This window comes from Talpa occidentalis, unplaced genomic scaffold (genome assembly GCF_014898055.3).
Source record: "Talpa occidentalis isolate TD23 unplaced genomic scaffold, MPIMG_talOcc4v2.1 talOcc4.17, whole genome shotgun sequence".
Taxonomy (NCBI): domain Eukaryota; kingdom Metazoa; phylum Chordata; class Mammalia; order Eulipotyphla; family Talpidae; genus Talpa; species Talpa occidentalis.
In genome coordinates, this window is record NW_023601754.1 from 1,357,229 (window position 1) to 1,377,222 (window position 19,994).

Here is a 19,994-nt window from a genome sequence, read left to right on the forward strand (position 1 = left end):
CACACTTCAAACAAGAGTCCACAGAACACCGTCCACTCCTGGCGCGCGCACCGACACCACTGTCTGTCCCGCTGATGCCACACCCGGCCGCAACCTTCTCAAAGTGTGGTCCCAGGACCAGCAGCTGCAGCACGCAGCTGCCCCTGCTCCGCCTGCAGTGGCAGCCACACTAGCAGGGGCGCCCCAAAGCCCCGCGATACAGGGGATGGCCCCAGCAGGACCTGGCCCCTGCTCCTTCGCATCTCGCCCGCAGGCCACTCTCGCAAGCACTCACCATTCGCTGCGCTTCGTGACCCAGGTGGCACCACCATGGGAAGTGGAGGAAGGTTCCCAGGGCTTCGGGCGGCTCTGTCGTGAAGAGGAGGATTTCCCTATACACCTGCCCTTGGGAGATGCCTCCAGACCCCTCCAAGGCGAAGACCAGGGAGCACAGGCCTGGCCCTGGCCCCCTGCCCACCTGCCGCCGCCACCTCCTCCACTCTGCTCCCGGAAAATCCCTGTCACCCTCCCCTCCCCACCCTCAGGTCCCCAGTGTGCCCAGGAAGGTAAAGACTCCCCATTCGGTGTGGTTTTGCGAGCTGGGCCACAGATGCACAACTCTGTGCTCTCTGGGGATCCAAAGAGCCCCAGATATTCGGAGCAGCAGCACGGGGCTGACGCGCTGCCCGGCGCTGGGCTCGCTTACCTCGTGATCTCGGCAAAGCAGCGAAGGTCTTTCCTCCTCTCAGGGACCGCACGGCCAAGGGCCCCTCAGGGCTTTGGGGTCAGGAGGGTCTCCGGGGCCGGGCCGCTCCTGGCAACGACACCACTTCAAGCACAATACGGAAGTCACATGCGTGGGGACAGCCCCGCAGCCCTCCTAGAACGGAAATTGAGAACAGAATTAAACTGCGGAGAACATCTCCGACGCCCTCACAAGCAGGGTGGTCCTCTCCCTCCGCTCAGGACCGGAACCCGCCCCGAAGGCAAGCTTCTCAGCGTGCACAGCGGCGGGGAGGCACGCGCCCGTGGATCTTGACGGAGCAGCAGGCCCCGCTCTCCCCAATCACGCTCGTGCCCTTTTCCAAAATTCCAAAACTCCTCTCTATCTTGAAATACAGACAAAAGCCAAGGCAGCAGCAAAATTCATGTGGGAAAGAAAACTCCTGACCAGTCTGCTGGGTCTTTTTCAAGACCCTCCGGCACCACCTTCCCATTTCTAAATCCAGGGGCCGCCTGCGTCGCGTGTCAGTGCACATGCCGAGGACACGCAGAGCAGGCGTCCGCTCCCCACAGGGGGTCTCAGCGCCCATCACTCCGGGACACTTGCCACCTTCCTCTGCCCCGGCCGGAGGGCCTGCGGGGCCTGGCAGTCTCCCCCTCACAGCCAGCACGCTAGGCACCTGCTGGGTCTCGCTGCCATGGAACGCTGGCTGCGCACCTCTGGGTGCACGTATGGGCATTTGTTCTCCAAAACTGACAACTGGAAGTGCAATGTCTGGTTGTAGGTGGACGAGCCTTAGGTTTTGAGCAGATCCTGGCAGACTGTGTCCCCAGGAGAACAAAAGACCCTCCCTTGCTGTCCAGGATGAGGGCAGCGGCAGGGTCTCTGCTGTCACTGCTGTAGCAAGGGCAAGGTGGCGGCCTGCTGCTTGCTGCTGGGCACCAGCTGGGGCTGCTCGTGGCCGCGCCTGGAAAGCCCCTCATGCCGCTTTTCCTTCCTTAAGCACGTCTCTGAGGTGCACCACGCGTTTGTCTTCTAGCTACCTTGGGTGCCACTCACTTCTGTGTCTTGTCTTCTGTGAGATTTCCCCGCTGGTCTCCTCACTGGCTGCTGTTCATTTGCGTTTTCAAGAAAATCTTCTGTAACCCCAAAGCTGCACACAGCACAGTCTAGCTTTATTCCTAATATCTCCCTGGTGGGTTTCTTACTGTTGCCATGTGGCTCACTGAGGCTGAGGCCTCTCACCGATCCGGGGCTACAAGGGGCACTAAACTGGCCAAGGGCACTGCCCAAATATTTATCAGTCACTGAGTTCTTTACCTGCGCAAACAACTGCAAGACCACTGAGGCTCAGAGAACAACAACAAAGGGGGTTATTTAACAAGCCAGGGAAAAACAAAGAGTTACTGAGGCCAAAAATGGCCATTTATCTCACCTGAAGCTGTGTCTAGTGTTTTTAAGTCCTATACAAAAGCAGCTAAGATGGTGTCTTCCCACCACTCCCGAACAATAGGCATATGTCTAAGATAGTGTCTTCCTACTACTGCGGACACACGGCAGCCAGACTAAAGACCAGGTTCCAACTCACGGAGATGGCAGAAGATACAACAGGAGACGCTCCCGGAGCTGCCAAGATGCCCCAGCACAGCACCAGAGAAGCGACACTCAAAACAGCAGCTGCAGCGGCTGAATAACCTGACAAACAGCCACACTCACAGCTCAGCGAGGCACCGGCTCTGGGTCCTCGCCTTCCCTGCCAGGCTGTAACAGCAGCAAAGCCGGAAACAGTTTCAGTCACTCGGCTACTTGGAAAGCCTCCGGACTTTTCCTCTCTGAGGCTGGCTGCTGGAGGCCTCCACCTTCAGAGGCCCAGGATAGCCTCTGAATCCGAGACACTTACTCCTCAAAGCTGAATCCGGAACCCTGAACCCTAAAGACTGTGTACATCCACGGCTGCTTCTCCATCACTCCTCGGTAAAATGCGATACTTCTTAGCGTTTTCCCTGGGGCTACTCTAGCCTCACCAGCAACCCCCCTCCAGGGGGCGCCACCTGAAACAATCTATGGCTTCAGCCACCAACCACATCATGACAGTGGAACGTCTTCCTTCCGGGGCACGCAGCCCTGCGTTCCACGGCCTCAAGCCGCCTGCTCTGCCCACCAGACCACCGGCTTTCCTTTCCAGTCTCTGGGGGCTGTTCATACACCTTCGCGTCCTTAACTGCTAGTTTGGTTCCGAAGGTCAAAGCATATACTCTGTGTGATTTCCACCTTTTATAATGTATCGAGGTTGGTTTTATGACCCAGAAGGGGAAGGGCCAGCGCAAACGCAACTTAACTTTGATTTCTTTGATTCATTTCTGCAACTCTTGAAAAATATCAAAACCATGTTAGGTCGTGGGCTCTGCAGCAGCCCAGAAGCCACATGGTGCACAGGGAAGCTGCACCTGCCACGGCACCTGCCCTCGTGCTGGCTCTTCCAGCGCTGCGCCCGGGTGGCTGCCTCTACCAGGCGGGCCCTGCCCCCATCCTCCTGTTCATCCTGTTGGGCTCTGTTTGGATCGGTCGTTGGCCTCCCCGATGATGATGGCTGGAGTAGGGGTGCTAAGTGAGCACCTATAACCGACGTCTGTGTCACTGGCAGTGCCAGCAGGCGCGTACTCAGATTCTGGGGTAGAAAACGTCCCTCCTTAGTTTGCAGTTTTCCAGAAACCAACAGTGAGGTGCCCTCGCCGGTCCCCAGTGCTCCTGTGTGGAGATGTGTGTCACCGGGCCCTCGCCGGCTGGGACGCCTGGATGGGGCAACATGTGCAGGCTCGGCTGGTGCGTCTGGGCATTCAGGTCAGCACCAGCCGGCTCTGCTACAGAACTGGGGACAACTGTGAGGAGGCTTTGCCGGACACGTGGCTGCGTCCACGCAGGAAAGAGAAGCGCTGGCTGGGGGTCACCATCAAGTGAGATGAGAAGCGAATCGGCCGCAACAGTGAGCCTGACTCCCACCGGCCTCCCAAATCACTCCCTCCCGCTCCCCCGACAGCTGCGAAACATAAGCCCAGGTGCTCTGGCCTTAGCTCGGGGAGTCTCCAGATGGTGCGTCCTGGGCTTTGTGGCGGCGAATGTGCGAAGCAGCACAGCGGGGGAGGCATGAGGGTGGAGCCGGACAGATTGCGGCGGGGCCCCAGCTGTCTGGAGTGCGCTCCGACTCGCCACGGTGAGAGCTGCCTATTAATGAGCACGGAGCACCCGTGCCCCAAGAACAGCAAGTGGGCACTGAGAAAATTCGGGTAGAGGCGTCCCAAGACCACGAACCGGAGGCGGCAGAGGTAACGGGGTAACGACCGCGGTCAGGAAGCCAGCAGAAGAAATGGAGAGTCCGTGGGCCCAGCCGCTGTGGCAACACCCCAAGGCACAGGCCGGGAGGGACGAGGCGTTTGAGGCCGTCACAGAGAATCCGGCCCTTACAAGTCAACCAGTCACACTCCAGCGGTGACTGTCTTGACAGCAGACAACAGTTCCGCAAAGGAGCGAGCCCCGAAGAGGAGGAACACTACCTGAGAGCGCGTCCTGCCCTGGGAAAGGGCGGCCTCGTCCTCGGACAGTGCGTGTCCCTGCGGGCGGCCTCTTCACCAACCTGCCCCTTGGAAAAGCAGCGGTCGCAGCCGCCCTGCCCACTGGCGTCCCGCAGAGGCCGCTCGTCCGCCCTTTCTTCTCTTCCTAGCAAGCCTGTCCTGGTAACAGGTGCAGCCCGCGCCTGCCTGCACCTGCGCAGGTCTCCTGGGCGGACTCACCCCAGGCTGCTGACAGGGGAGCTCTGCTGAGACTTTTCTCAGAGGGGACCCACGGGCCCGCCCCCTGAACCCACACCTCATCTACACGACACCAGACCCTGGTGGGCACCGGTGAGCGGGGCGGCTGGCGGCCCTGCTGCGCTTGGCTGGCTTTGCAGATGTGGGCCGTGGCTGATCTCAGCTGACCTGGACGAGGACGAGAGGATATCAACGGGCAATGGGTTTCCCTCGTGGGCCGCCCCCCACCAGCTGTTCACTGTCCGTCACCGCAGTCACCTGCGCTCGTCCCCAAAGGTCTTTCCTCAGGAGCCTCCGTGGAGGACGGCTAGAGGCAGCCGCCCAGGCCTCCCCCAGAGGCCAAGGGCACTGGGTTGCAGACACGGAAGCCTGAAGCGTCTGGGGATTCCCCAGAAGCCAGCCTGCACTCCTGCATCCTGATATGGGGAGGCAGGCTTTGGGCCTGCACCTTGCTTTGCCTGCCTCCCAGGGCATCTGTCTGTCTCACACACAGAAGCCAGGAAGGTCCACTTCAGATGAAAGCTCTCAGCCAGTGTGGTTTCCTACAGTGCCCACAAGAGCTCAAGAGCTGCCCAGCGGGCCTGCCCAGACACCACTACCCAGGCGGGAGCAAGGCCTGGGCCAGTCCCACCACTTGTCCTGCTGTTGTTCTGAGCACTTCCTCGGGAGGCCGCCTCCTTGGCCCGTCAGGAGCAGGGACAGTGCTGCCCTTTGGCCCTCATGACAGTTCTCGGATGTGTGTTTCCATCCCCGCTGGCTAGGTGGAGAAACTGAGGCTCGGCGGCATGCTCAGACATGCCCGAGGCCACACAGCTAGGAGTGTGAGAGCCACGCTGAGCGGGTGGCTGCCCACCCGTACCGGTCCGAGCAGGCGCAAGAGTTAGAAGCAAGCCCTCTGCCCCTGCGGGCTGCTCCTCGGCAGCCCATGTCCACCCTGACGGCGAGGCAAGGGTCACATCCGGGCTCGCACACTTCAGCAGCTTCCACCTGAAGCCAGTGTGCCCTGGGGCCGCTGGGGTGGTGGTCTCCCAACAGGGGTGATGACGCTAGTTAGTGAAGAGAGGACGTGCAATGTTCAGGGACTGGGCGTCAGGAAGTGGGAATATCAAAGGCTTAGTAGAGCTGCTGCCATGTCTTGGGATGGAGGCAAAGAAAACCTCCAAGACCCGCCAGGCGCGCGGACGCTGCTTAGTAACTGCCGTGTGCCGCCCGCTGGGCTGCTGGGAAGGCCTGCTCCCAGCTCTCCCTCCCCCAGCCCTGCAGGAAGTGCGGGCCGGCAGTTGGCCCCCCACTGCAGTGTAAGCCGCACCCTCACCGCCCCCTCCCTTCAGCACGGCTGTGCCCCACTACTCAAACCCCTGAACTTTCCCCCCAGGTCATCTTGGACAAGTGAGCCAATAAACTCTGCCTCTCCCCTGCCGAGCCCCACAGCAAGCTGCAACCCCAGCGTGGTCACGGGACCCTCATCCAGAGGAGTCCCCGCCACTGTCTGCTCCCTAGCCACATTCCCAAGTTAAAACAAAAGAAACCAGAGGGAGCCCGCGGAGTGGGCCTCGCCACATTCCCAGCGCGATGCATACAATCAAGCGAAGAGAGGGGAACAGCAACCCGCCCGCACTCCCCCTGCCCAGGGTCGGGCCGGCTCCTCTGGGCAGCACATGCCTGCTGTCACCACACCGTGCCCAACCCTGCCATTAGGGAAGGCAAACCCCTACTTACAATCAAAACGAACAGAACACGTAACCAGGGGGTAGCTCGCTTCCAGGAAAGGCGGGCAGCGCCCACACCGCCCCCAGAACACCCTGCCAGCCTCCTTTCCCCGCCAGCTCTGGCTCTGTGCTCCCCACAGGCCCCTGCGGCATCAGGGACCTAGCATTGCCCTGGTCCCTTCTGAGGGGACAGAGCACCTCCCTGGGCCTTTCCCTCTTACCTGGCGCCAACCTCTCTGCCTTTGCAGAGAGGCCTCCGTCAGCACCCTTCACCGTAGGGACCCGCCGCTGGGGACCAGGGAGCCTGCAGCCACATCACCAGGTACGCCCACCAGCCCCACGTCCACCAGCCACAATGTCATCTAAGGAAAGTCGCAGGCCACGCATGGTGCAGACGGGCGGACGATGAAGTGCTCGCCACAGCAGGGCCCCGGGAGCAACCCCGATGCCCGACAACACGGAACTGCTAAACTCATGAACGGTAAACGGATGGGAACAACGCGCGAGCGGCCACTAAGCCTACCTCGGTGAAGAACAGTCAGCGCCAAAGAAAACAGACAGCGACAGAGGCCGAGGGAGATGAGCCAGGGCGAGGTCTGCACCCGGGCACCACCTGTGCCCACAGGTGAGGAGCGACGTCAGCCTGTGGGAGGGGGCTCTGGGCACCTGCCCCTTCTGGATCAGCAACTGGCCTCCCGTGTGCAGGGGCCCTGCTCTGAGCACCCTAATGTCTGAGTAACGAGCCACACGCACGCGCCCACCCACTCAGTGACCACGCGGCCCAAAAAGCAGGGCCCTCGGCGGCATGAGGAGGCCCCGGCCACAGCTCGCTGTGCCAGAGTCACAGCCCCGCGGGCTGAGGAAAGGCTGTCCTTACTCGAGTGTGTCACCACTTAAGAGCCACTTTGGAGCAAAAGATACAGAGCCCAGGACAGTGGCAGAGGACAGCTTTCCCAGGTGCAGCCTTTGGAAGCACCCGGGGGCCGTGGACAGTGAACGGGAGCCCAGGAGAGCTGGGAAGGACGCGCGCCTGATGGGGAGGTGAGGAAGACCCCGCACTTGTCAACGTCCACTAGTCCGTGACCTGCCGCCCCCCCACGCTCTGTCTGCCAAGCCAGGGGAGGACAAGACCCGCCCCCACACTCGTGTGATGTCCTCTGAGAACAGCCTCCTGCAGAACAAACCGCCCCAGAGCTAAGTGGTTCAAATCAAAATTAGCCGCTTATCGCCACTCGGGACTGAGGTTCCACCCGCCTGCTGCGAGACAGCTCTGCCACCGGGGCGTCAGGGGGGCTGAGCGCACCTGCAGGCTCATCAGCCTCGCCCCAAGTGACTGCCCACGTGGCTGGTTTGCAGTGCAGGCTGGGCGGGGTCTCAAGGGCACCCACTTCTCTTCCACGCTGCCTTTCCCTCACCTGCACGGGGTGCTCGGGCACAGCCAGGCTCCAGAGGGGCAGCACCCAGGGGGCCTGCAGCGGGCAGCAATCCAGTGCCAGCCTGGCAGTCACACCTCAGCTCCACTGCCTCCTGCTGCTCGGTGTCTTTCACATTCCTCCCAGGGGCGCAGCACTCAGTGCCACCTCCCGACACCTCCAGATAGGTGACTCCACTAGGGCAGAAGGCGCAGGCTGGGGCAGGGTCTGGTCATCTGCACTCAGCGAGCCTAGTGCAGGGAAGCCCCGGGGCTTCCCTTCTTGGGTGTGGCCTCTCAACTGTGGTCCCTTGAGGGCAGAGCCCGACAATGAAAAGGACTAGACAGATGCCTCCCCCACCCCCCACACAGGGGCGCGTGGAGCAGGACGTCCACACGGATACCATTCGAGAGGGAGTGGAAAGCTCACCACCGTCGCTGGCCCAGAGCGGTTCTGCAGTCCAGCCGGGCCTCTGTCTCCAGGCCTCTGGTGCCCGCGGCCAGTCCTGCTCTGGAACAGGCACCGCCCAGCCCCAGGCTCGGCCCTCCGGGCACCCTTCCCACAGAAATGGCCCACAACAGCATCTGAGGGCTCTGCCAGCTGCCTCCCCCCCCCCCCCTTCTGTTTTGGACTGACTTTTTGGTCAGGACGTACAGGTCTTTAGCATTTGGGGCTTTCCATGTGTTCAGGCTTAACTCACTCCACGAGGCCCGCTCTGCGGCCACACTTCTGGGGAGGCCCTCTCCTCGGGCAGGTGACTCCGACTGCCAGGCCTTTAGGACGCTCCAGGTCCCTCTGTGCAGCGAGACAGTGCAGGCGGCGCCCCTTCCGGTCATGCCGGGGCCCGCCAGCAGTCTTGAGCACTCCTGACTGAGCCCTAATGCAGAGTCACACCCACCGGGCGACCCCAGGATATGCTGTTTCTCCAGGTTTTGATTCACTTTCAGGCTCTGTCTGGCTGGAGAGACTGTGCTGGGCCCTTTCTAGTCCTTCTAGATTCTTCTGCTTGGAAACAGAACAGCAGCTTCTTCAGCTCATCCACCACCCTCTCTCCATAGCTACCTCAAAGAGGTTGGCATCTTCAAGCATTTGCACGGAAACTCCCTTAGCTAAATCCACAACTCGGGGGGAGGTTCCCTATTCTCCAGGTGACCCCTGGCAGGTCGCACTGACCGTGGAGGACGTCACTGGGTCATCCTTTCTCCAGGCTCCAGGGGGCCCTTTCTTTACGCCTCCATGAGTAACCTCTCCCTTGGCCTGCACCCAACCTGGAGCCCACACCACGTGCTTCTGACCCTCTCTGCACTGGCACCTGCTTCCAGGACAACTCCTGCCTCGGAGTAACTGCACCCTAATGCGCTCCAAAGCACAGTGGCCCAACTGACAGAATCAAGGGTTCTGGGGATCACGTGGAGGTCAGCAGTCGCTTGTCTAGGCTTTTATATCCGGGTGGCCCATTCCATGGCCTACCCCGGGTGCCCACTGTCCACAAGAGCCCAGCAGCGGGTCTCCACCAGACGGCCTTGGGCTCCCCCAGAAATGGCCCAACCTGCTCACTGCGTGGAGCGGGCGATGCAGAGGAAGCATCTCAAGCACGAACAGCAGAGGCTGCTATCTTGCACCCACGATGGAAACCCCAGTGGCACTTCCAGAACATTTCACAGGGGGAGGAAGTCACAACACCAGTGCTTCCCCACGCAACCTCTGTAACTCTCAGGTCTGGAAGGTCTTCCCCTTCCAGGCCCTACTCTCCCACTCCTATTAGCAGACACCCCCACCCCGCCCTGGCCTGAGGCTCAGCAGTGAGTTACCCACATGTGCACCCCCTATTCCATCCCCTACCCCCCACGCAGCGAGAAGGGAAGCTGCTGTCCAAGGCTTTCTGTTGTGCCCTCTGCCTGGTTCCCAAGCCCTCCCACGACTGACACCCTCTGAAAACCGCAAATTATGAGGACTTCGCACTCTGACAGGCCAAGTTGGCTGCACGTGATAGTTCTTTCCCTTTTCTTTCTTCAATTTTTGAAGGGACAAAAAAAGGGATTGACCTTGGAAATGCAAAATGACTCAGAAGAATCGACAATTTGTCCCCATCAACCAGTCAGCCCTGAGCAGCATCCCAAAGGACCGTGCATGGCGGGGATAAAGTGCTTCAACTCGGCCGGAGTCTGGGAGAGGCCTCCACACAGCACCCTGGATCTGTGTGGTCCTGGGGCCACACCCTGGTGACCCCCATGCCTCTGCTTCCCAGCAGGAGTATAAATATCAATGTTCTTTTCTGCTTGAGGCCTTCTACCCCAGAAACGCCAGTGCAAGACTAAAAATATTCGCTCAAATGTGAAAATGAAAGCATGGCGTGTCACGTGGAGGATGACTACTATCCCCGCCTACGTGCTTGTGTTCAGCTTCCAGGAGGCAGTGACGAATAACTGGAAGATCCGGGTTCTAGTCCTGCCTGGAGATGAACACACACGTGGGTTTATGCAAGTCACTCGACCTCCCTGGGCCCCGGGCTCCATCGGGAGCAGGAAGAATGCTGCCCCCACATGAGCAGGTCTTGGCCTTGGCGCACATTTGCATCATCTGGGAAGATTATTTTTAGTGCTGGTGCCCACGCCCCACCACACACTCATTACAGCAGAATTTCTGGGTGTAAGGCTTAGGCCTTGTCATTTTGAAAAATTCCGTAAGTCATTCCCAGTGGACAAGACCCTGGATCAAGACCCTCTGCATTGGGCTCACAGCTGCAAAACTGTTTTAAACACAGATTTATTTCTTTAAACAAAACTTGGTCTAGAGGCTTGGGCACAGAGCACACTGCGTGCAGCTGCTGGGCAGAAGCAGGAGGGAGGCCCTTGCCGTGCCCGCTCCACTGTCCCCCCTTTGCCTTCCCAGTCTGCAGCCACCCCAGAGAGCCCCTTCCAGCCCCTCCAGGCCCTAGAACCATCCGTTCTGCTGAGAGTGCTTTTAAAACTGCCGGAAAGCAGACAATTTCCAAGACTGTTTCAAGAGCGAAGCCTCTGAGGTCAGGCAAGAGCAGTCACCATCTGGAGCCGTCTGGCTGCGATACCCGCCCAGATCTGCCTGCCTGATGAAACCTGCTCTCTGCCCTGCGCCGCGTCTGGTCACGGAACCACAGGCCAGAAGCAGCGACGGCGGGGAGTCCTGCCAAGTGCCGACTCCCATGGGTGCCCTCCTGGCCACGGGGCTGCCCGGGGAATGCTCCTCTCAGAGGCAACAGCGCGTGAGCGTGCATGCTGGCGACAAGGAACGCGTTCAGCAGCGACCCCGGGAACTAAGCAGCGGGCGCCGCGCGGGGACGGTTTCTGCCGCGACACAGGAAGTGCCGAGATGGGATCCTCAGACGCCATGGGAAGCACTCCAGGCAGAAGTCAGACGGCAGCGTGAGCCTCAGCTCTAGACCTGAAGTATTTAAAACAAACTTCCTCCCCATGCAAGCTGGACCCTGGGCGTGTCAGCGGAGGCAGAGCCCAGCCACGCGGGGCCGCTGCTCGGATGCCGGGCGAGGGCAGCGGCAGGGCCCAAGGCCGGCCGGGTGCGGGGACGGAGGCGCTCACCTCACACGCTTGAGGGGCGCTGAGACGCTCCATGACGGAGATAAATGCAAAGCACAGTAATGCCACATGCTTTTTAAGTTAACGCACACTATTTAATGACAGTGAAATAGGAACATTTAAACAGAAGATCTACATTCCTGACTTTTCTTATTGCCACAGTCTCCGATAGGGTGTAGTCCCTTGGAGGGAAGCAAAAGCAGTCACATTCAGTTTATCCCCAGGGATGAGTCGGTGAGAGTAAATCGAAACTGTCATCACGACATCAGCGCCACCGCCACCAGCACCCGACGCTTAGGATGACCGCGGGCGACTCCGGGTCGAAGTCCAGTACAGCCGCACTTCATTTTCACAACGTTCCTCAGAAGAAACCTACTGTCATTGTACAGATGAAGAAACTGAGGTCTTGAGAGAACAGGTAACTTATCCAGGAGTGAGCGAGGGAATGTGGGGTCCCCAGAAAACCGTCCAGAGAGCACAGCTGGGAAGCAGTCTCTAAGTCGGCCAAGAACAGAGTCCCCCGAGAAGGCGTCCTGTTCCTCGGCCACGGTCGCTGGGACACGCTTCCACCCAGACCCCAGAGCCGCCGCCTCACAGCCACGCACGGCTGTGACGAGAACTTTACAAGAAACATTTGTTATTCACTCTTTTTCAGTTTGTTCTGCTGCCGAACAGAGGCAGCCTGACTGACCTCCGAGCTCCTCAGAATGCTGAACAGCTTCTTCCCCGGCGGCTGCACCCCCTCCGACCCTCCTGGTCAGACTGTGAGGCTGCCGCTGGGTAGTACCTGGGTGTTTTCCTGGGGCGGGAAGTGACTGCCCGACTGAGGAGAAGACGCCCTCAGTTTCCCCGTCGTCCCTGTGGCTGACTGGGCAACGCTGACTTTGAGGGGGCGTGGCTGCTCTGCTTGGTGGTCGTGCTTCCTCCAGGACAAACAGGTCCGGCCCCCTTGCTGGGAGTCGACTGAAGATGGTGCTTTCTGACGAGTCTGCAGGGCCCACGTGCGCAGGCACAGCTGCACAGCAGCCCCGGGCCCGCCCGCCGTCCCTGCGGCAGGGGCCCGACGACACGAGGCGCGGGGAGGCAGGAGAGCCAGACGACTGTGCCAGCGAGAGGAGAAGGCGGCAGAGCCCCAGGGCAAGCAGAGCCACCTGCGGCAGGGAGAGTGGTTTCTCCTCCCTCGGAGCCGACCCAAGCCCACTTCATTTTATTGTTTGAGGGATTTCCAAGAATCTGGGGAACTGGCCTGATGCCTGGGCTTTGATGTACACAAAAGCAAAGGGTCTCGGTGACCAGAAACTGCGCGTGCTCCTGAGCCTGAGCCTCGGGGCCAGTTGCAAGCTGCAGGCATCATCCGGAGGGCTTACGGTGGGCATCTGACGGGGCAGCGTGGGTGAGGGTGCCCCTCTGACCAGAATCTGGGGTCCCCTCTTCTCCTGGCACCCAGGCAATCGGCGTATGAGCAGCAGCAGATCCCCTCCCATACCCCACCGGTAGCACCTCCCTCCAGGGACCCAGAGGGGCCCAGAGCCTGGTCCTCAAACACCAGCTGGGGGAGAGCACCCTTGGGAGACAGAGCAGGAAGAAATCAGCTTCACCAGGTAGAGATCCTGAGGGGGACACCCCAGGCCAGCTCTGACTAAATTAGGCTGCAGGGCGCAGCCCGAGGGAATCCACTCACTGAAAACAGCATCAGGGAAGTGGGAATAAGGTGCGTCTGAAGATCAGTCACAGGAAGGCCTGGGTTCACGCTCCAGAACATGCTGTGATAGTGATCTGCTCAAGACACCAGGTTCTGCTTCTTTCAGCTCAAACTGTGTGTTCCGGACAGAGCTTTAGACGGGCTCAGCCCGTGCCAGCTGCCCCCATCCATTCCGGAAAGCAGTCAGTCTCTCTCGCCTGCCACCGGGCTATGGCCTGCCTGGGTGCGGGGACTTGGCCGAAGCACCGGGATGCAGTCACCGTGAGCCTGGCTCCCACAGCTTCGCCTGCAGGTGCCTGGGTGTTCCACTGAATATTTCTCCCCCAAACCTCGTCTTCCTTCTGCGCTCGCCCTGTCTCCTGACATTTCATGGGCACTTAAGCTGCCATCAAGACGGAAGCCAAGCTCAGCTGTCCCTCACTCCCCACAGCCCCTGGGCGCCAAGAACTGCGTCTTCTATCCCTGACCAAACACCGGCACCTTCGAGGGCCCCGTCACTCATCATGTTCTCCACCAGCATGGTCCAGGCCAGGAGGTGATGAGAAAAACGTGCAACCAGCCTTATCGCAAGGGCTGGGCCCCTTAAATAGCGCAGCAACCCACGAGCACAGAGGCCACTCACAGCCATCAGCATGGGCGTGTGGGGGAGACCCGCCCTCACGCCGCCACCCCACGGTACCCACTATAGCCACACACGCAGCTCTCTTAGCAGCCAGCAGCTCCAGTCCTGGCAGGCGCCCAAGGAAATGCGTATGTCCCACCGGGCACCTCCATCAACAAGTGAATGGCTGAATTGACCAAGGTGTGTGTTCTGACTGGGCAGGGAAGGGCAAGCTACTCCCACTCGCCACGTGAGGGAGCGGAGGCGAAGGAAGCCTGGAACCCGAGCGCACGGTCCGTGCCGACGCTGCAAATCTCAAGAGGCAGCACCGCTGGCCTGCGGCATGGAGTGACCGGTCAGGGTGGCAGCATCTCTGGGAAGCTGAGCGATGGGAGCCTCTTCTGGGTGCTAGAAACATTCCGTGGCCTGAGTTAGAACCAGGCCGAGCAGTGGCCATGTGGCACATGCGTGGATCCATACGTGGAGCTGCACCTCCCAATCCAGCCACTCTGTGACATGGAGGCCATTCTTCAGTGAAGAACCACGGGTGACGCTTCTCCCATGTGCCACCACCTTCAGTGGCTCCGCCGCCGTCAGAGAAGGGCTGTGCTCTGTAGCAAAGCACAAAAGGTGCACCGCACTCTGCCACCCTTGCCAGCCACACCCCACGACACCCCAGTTCTCACAGGCCTCCAGGCAAGCTGAGCGCCTTGCTGCCTGCTCTTCAAGTGCTATTCCCTCTGCCTGGAGTCAGCGTCTACCTCCACCATGCCCAGCGACCTCTTCCTCACCTTCGGGGCTCGGTGTGACCGCAAACTCCTCCTGGAAGACCTAAAGGTGCGGACTTGGTCTCGTGGCGCTGCGGGCAGGAGCGACGGTCCTCCCGCACCATCAGGTCTTCACGGTCCACGTGCGTCTCTGCGGCCATCTTAACAGGAGAGCAGGAACCAGGCGGCGTAAAACAAGAAAAACTCCTGCTTCTCTAGCCCTGAGTCGGACCAAGGTGTCCTCAGGGCCATGTGCTTCCTGCGGGCCCTCCGGGAGGGCCGGCCTGTGCGACCCCGCCAGCCCCTGCGCGCGGCACCGGGTCTTCCTCCGCACACGCTCCTCCCCCGGGGCTGTGCCACGCTCCCGGGCTGGTGCGTCCCCGCGAGCCCTCTTCATCTCTGACAAGGCCACTCACGGAACTTAGGGCCCTCCTCACCCAGTATCCGCTCACTTCCGCCCTTACCTCACATGCACCCGCAGAGGCGCATTTCTATTCAGTCACCGCTTGAGGGTCTGAGAGGACACGAGCTGGGGGGACACTATTGAATCCGCATCACACCACTTCTAAGGCAGGTCCCTTAGGGATACTGTCTCCAGTGACAGTCACCGCCCTAAAAGGGGGGCCAGGCTCTCTTCATCACTTGCGTGGGTTTTGCAGAGAGAAACGCCAAGCAAATGTCAACTGAGCACGTGGCAAGCGAAGTCAGAACCCACCTCTCTGCAGACACCATATTTTAAGCCCTTCTGACTGTGACTTCTCTGGCCCAGTGGCCTGTCCGTTTCCCTAAACGCCTCTACCAGCTTTCTCATCCGAAGCAGCCACCAGGAACCAAGAGCGTGCTGCTTCCATGGCCGCTGGGCTCCGGAGACCCCAGGCCAGCACCCAGCATGACTCAGTAAGTCCAGGGCCCCAAAGCGCTGCCACCGGGGTGCCTCAGGGAAGGATGATCCGCATTTTTCCACGTGGGCGGAGGCGGCTGCTGTGAAGAGCTTCCAGGAAGCAGATGCAGGGCAGCAGCTGGGTGACTTTTTATGAGTGTTTGTTCCAGCTGTTGGTTGGTCATTTGGTTCCTGGAGCAGCTGGAAGCAGAGAGCAGGGCCTCAGAATTCCAACCTGCTTTGCAATTACCAAGAAATCCTGTGGCCTGCAAGTTGGGTAATCCCTGCAAACCCCAGTGGCCTGCGGGCAAAGGCAGCCCTGCGGCCTGAAGACCCAGGGAGCACCCGCGAGTCTGGGAACCTCAATGCCCACACCCCCAGGGCCATGGGTTCTTCCTGGGAGTCTGCAGGACTGCCCCTGTCCCCAGCCAGGCACCGGCTTCCACTCCATCCCCAGGCCGGGCGAGCACTGAGAGGCAGCGCGCAATCAGTGCACTTGCTCCGCGCAGAATAGGAGCCTCTTCCTCCAGCCTCGTGTGTCCCCCAGGTTCGGTCCACTCCATTACCGGGAAAGAAAGGGAGCGGCAGAAGTGGAGGAAGGAGGCATCCCTCGGAAGGAACAAATGCTGAAGCCATCTGGGTTTTCCACTCACGTCCTGAAGGTGCAGACTTAGTCTCGTGGCCAGAGGCAGCCTCAAGGGAGGCTGTAAAGGGGTGAATGTGACCTGATCAAAATTGGGGGTGGGGGGACCTCATTAGCAAAGGACTAGAAGAAGGTGGCAGTCATCATCATCCAGTTTGAGGTGTCTGGAGAGCGCGCCCAGGACAGTGCCTGAGCAGGGCTGGCGCCCACGCTGCCATCTGGAACTCGCCTCCCTGGTTCTGGGAAGGGACATGCCGAGGCCCTGCTCCCTTTGAGGGGTCCCCAAAGGAATGTCTTGAATCAGCCTGGAAGCTGTGTCCTGGGAGAAGGTTGCCGTGTGCAACGTACTACACAATTTGGAAAAAAACTATCAGGAATTTCAAATGTACATACTGTTTGATCGGCAATTAAATTCCTAAGAATTTATTCTACAGCTTCGCTCACATAAGCAGCAGAGACATGTAAAAAGTGCTCACTGCACCTCCCTGGTAACAAGACGCCAAAAACAAGCCAGATGTCCATTAACAGGGGCCAGGGATACAGGACCGTTGAGCGTGGTTTAGCGACGAGGACGAGCCAAGCTACCGCCATCTGTACCCCTGAGGTACGGGGGCACGGCGGCCCCTACAGGGCACTTTGACCACAGCTCCTGGAGCGGGCAAGCCCTGACTGGCCTTGCCCGCAGCGACCGGAAAACCCAGCCAGGAACCTGGACACCAGCAGACGCAGCCCTGGCTGAGTCACTTGCAGCTGTGTGGTCTGAAGCAACTCGCCCCACCTCTCTGTGCCCCGTGCCGCGTGTGTCATCCGCTTACATTTTCCAGAGTCAACCACAACTGTATCTTCCTTCCCACAGGCATGGACACGGGGGGATCCCCTGCCAGGAGGAGGGGGTCTGTCTCCCTTCCTCGGAGACAGGGGAAGTGGTGACGCACTTGTGACCGGGGAAAGGCTGCGGAGGTGATGCCATGTGACTTCCCAGGCTGCTCCATGCCCACATCACACTCCTGTTCTTCGGAAGGCCAGTGCCCGCAGCCCTGAGCCCCACGGAAGAAGTCCCCGAAACCCGAGGGGGCTGCTCCATGAGGAGACACGGCAGGGCACAGACACAGGGGCTTTGGAGACTTGGGCCCTCTGAGCCCAGGCACTGGGCCTCCCAGCCTGTGAGGGCTCCGCGAGCGGGAAGCTCCGATACAGACTGGCTGCGCGTCCACGCCCAGGTCGAGGCGCTGCTGTTACAGGACACTAAGAGTGTGTGCTCCACAGTGATAGGAACAGGAAAGGGCATGTCGGGGGGCTCACACAACTAGCTAAGTCAACGAGCCTGCCTGTGGGGCTCAGTGAGCCCCAGCCTCGCCCTTGAATGCCTTCTGTTGTCAGGTAACACCCTGACAAAGACTTGTGGACATCCGCATCCACAAACACTCTAGCCCAGACACATCCAGTCTCATCTGGAGCACCAGCATCTTGCAGACAAGGACCAGGCCTGGCCCAGCCCTTTAGATGGCCACACTAGGCTCCGCATGCGATGAATGAACAGATGAATGACTTTGTCTTGCAGAATGGAAACACCTAAGACAGAGACTAGACCTCAGTCATCTCAGTCAGCCCAAAGCCCTGCACCCAGTAGGTGCTCGATTAATTCCAGGCTATGACCTCACCATAACCCCACCATCATTTCTGTTAAAGAACTTGTCAACTTTTTCCCATCATGGGAATTTTTTTTTTTTTTTTTTTGCTAAAAACCTTTAAATTTTTAAAGGGTAATGTGGTAACCAAGCCAACTCCGGACTATCTGTTTAATCTTCCTTCTCCTAAATATTAGCTCAGACGGAAAAGCAGCCTGCCCTCTCTGTGTATCTTTCTCTGTGTATACTTCAGGCCTGAAGGTTGCAAAACCAGCACGAACGCAAGATGCTTGGCGGTCTTGAGAGAGGACGGGCAGGCCTGCCGACGAGGGCTGCTGCAGCACAGATGTGACGCATCTGCCGGGAGAGAAGGCTGTCTCACCACGAGCCATTCTCAGCGACAGGCCTCGGCACCTCTGTGACCCGAGGGCAGGACGGTTTCCAGCTGGCCTCTGGCGAGGACCCACCTCAGCCAGGCTGTGGCATCCTGCCAGAGCCGGCCCCAGTGCAGCCCCTAGTTCGTGTGCTGCAGGGCCAGGGCTGCACGCTCAGTGTGTGGTTTTTACAGGACGTATGTTGCTCTTCATTAACGCTTGGGCAGTAGGAACAGTGCCTGCATGGACATGCACACGCAAATATGAGCTTGCCATGCACACGTGTGCGTGCCTCTTTATGCAGACACACCCACCGATGCGCTCCTGTTGCTCCACCCGCGGCGCACGTGGGATGAAGGCCCATCCTGGTGCAGACGCCCAGATGCAGGCAGGAGTGGACACTGGACCAGCTCTGCATCAGATGCTTGCGACCCTGGCCGGTGCCGCCCTCTCTCGGGCCACCTCTGTGACCACTCCCTCTCCCTCTCTCAGCCCGAAGCCAGCACGATCCCTGGAAACAGTGCTCTGGTCAAGCCCCCACAGACGCACCAGGTCTGTCCAAGTAGAAGCTGCAGTTCTTAGGATGATCTTAAAAACCCTGAGCAGGGATATCTGGTACTTTCTGCAATGATAGGACATTCTAGAGCCACGCTATTCAATATGTTGGCCACAGGTGACTACTGAGCAATCGAGATGTGGCTAGCATGGCTGAGGAGTTCATTTTTAACTTCATTTTATTTTTTAGTTTTTCTTAAAGATTTATTTATTTATTTATACAAGCACTGGGTACAGTCAGAAGCGCAGGAGGGTGAGAGAATTCACCAGAGCCAGAGCGGGGAGCAGAGCAGGCAGAAGGACCGAAGTACACTGCTGAGGGGAGCAGCGGGCGGCAGGAGAGGTCTGCGCGCCGTGCGGGACCCTCCTCTGGTGGCCGGGGAGCAGCCGGGGATCGAACTGGCGCTGCAGAGGCTGCGGGCAGCTTCGCAACCCAGCGCTCAAGCGCTGCGCCACCAGGGAGGCCCTAACTTCGTTTTATTTTAACAAACCCAAATGTAAGTGAAAGGAGACAAGTGAGACCAGTGGCCCCAAATTGCCCAGCACACACGCAGGAGACCTCCTGCTGACACCCTCCCACCTGACTACTTCCTTGACCTCGTCCACCTACTGTCCCTTCCCCTCTCCACTCCAGCGGCGCGGGGCACCGCGCTGCTCTCCCACTGCACAGCCCTCACAGGTGACCAGTAAATAGCTTAACAGGAAACTGAACCAAGTGCCGTCCACCGGTTTCACTTCACCTTCCCACATGTCGTGTCCAACCGCCCCTGGCTCCCAAGGTCCTGGGCCTTAATTCCCACGTTCAGGTACAAAGCCCTGGACTGAAATAGCCACCAGCAGTCCCCAGGCAGCCCGCCTTGGGTGACCCTGTGGAGCTTTCTCTATCGACCACCTGTAACTGGCTGGCAGCAGAGGGAGCAGCCCCGACAGGCAGACCTGTGCTGCTGACTCAGTTCCTAAAAACCTCTTCTCACCAGCCTTCTCAGAAGCTGGGCTGGCGAGACTGTTATTGTAGAAAGTTCCAGGTGCTTCGCTCCCTAGCTCCCTTCCAATGGGATGAGGAAGGAAGACAGACTCTTCAGTGAGAACCCGGGGCTGGCGCCCACGCCCACACGGTGCTAGCAGAGCAGGCCTGGCTCCCCTACCGGGCCAAGCCCTCCTGTGAGCTGTGGCTCCACGGGCTGGTCTCTTGCACCGTGGAAAAAATCCTCCGAAACGCTCTATGAACCTGGATGCGCCCAAGCTACAAATGCATCTAGACTCTGTCCCCTCCGGAATTCTGTTTTGCTTTGCCTTCCTCCGGAGCACTTTGTCTCTGTAACAATACCCAGATCTCCCCGAAATATCGGGAAGGCTGTTGTTTGCGGCTGACAGATTCCCCCGCCCGAGCGCACTGCAGCCGCCAAGGATTTATAAGCGCAGCACTCTGCTGGCCCCAGCAGCGCGTCGTCTTGGGGCCAAATTAAGTCTTTAAATGGTAGGGAGGCATTTAGATTTCTCTTCTGCCCAGCTGACAGTAGGTTTACGGTTTATAATCTGGCCTTTGTAAAAGCATTTGTCAGCCTGGATATTCCATTTTAAGCCCGACCACCCATGCAGAGGGACAGGCAGGAAGCGGCCCTTCATTTGCACCAACCGTCAA

The 19,994-nt window shown here is 59.4% G+C and overlaps 1 long non-coding RNA gene across 1 annotated transcript in view; it reads right to left on the reverse strand.

Moving 5' to 3' along the window:
- Positions 1–19,994, reverse strand: part of LOC119248876 (uncharacterized) — a 191,034-nt gene that overhangs the window by 87,705 nt on the left and 83,335 nt on the right. Inside the window, exons 3-4 of the long non-coding RNA XR_005125997.2 lie at positions 686–859; positions 275–348 (exon numbers count right to left, since the gene is read on the reverse strand). This is a non-coding gene — a long non-coding RNA (uncharacterized LOC119248876). The remainder of the gene's footprint in view (positions 1–274; positions 349–685; positions 860–19,994) is intronic.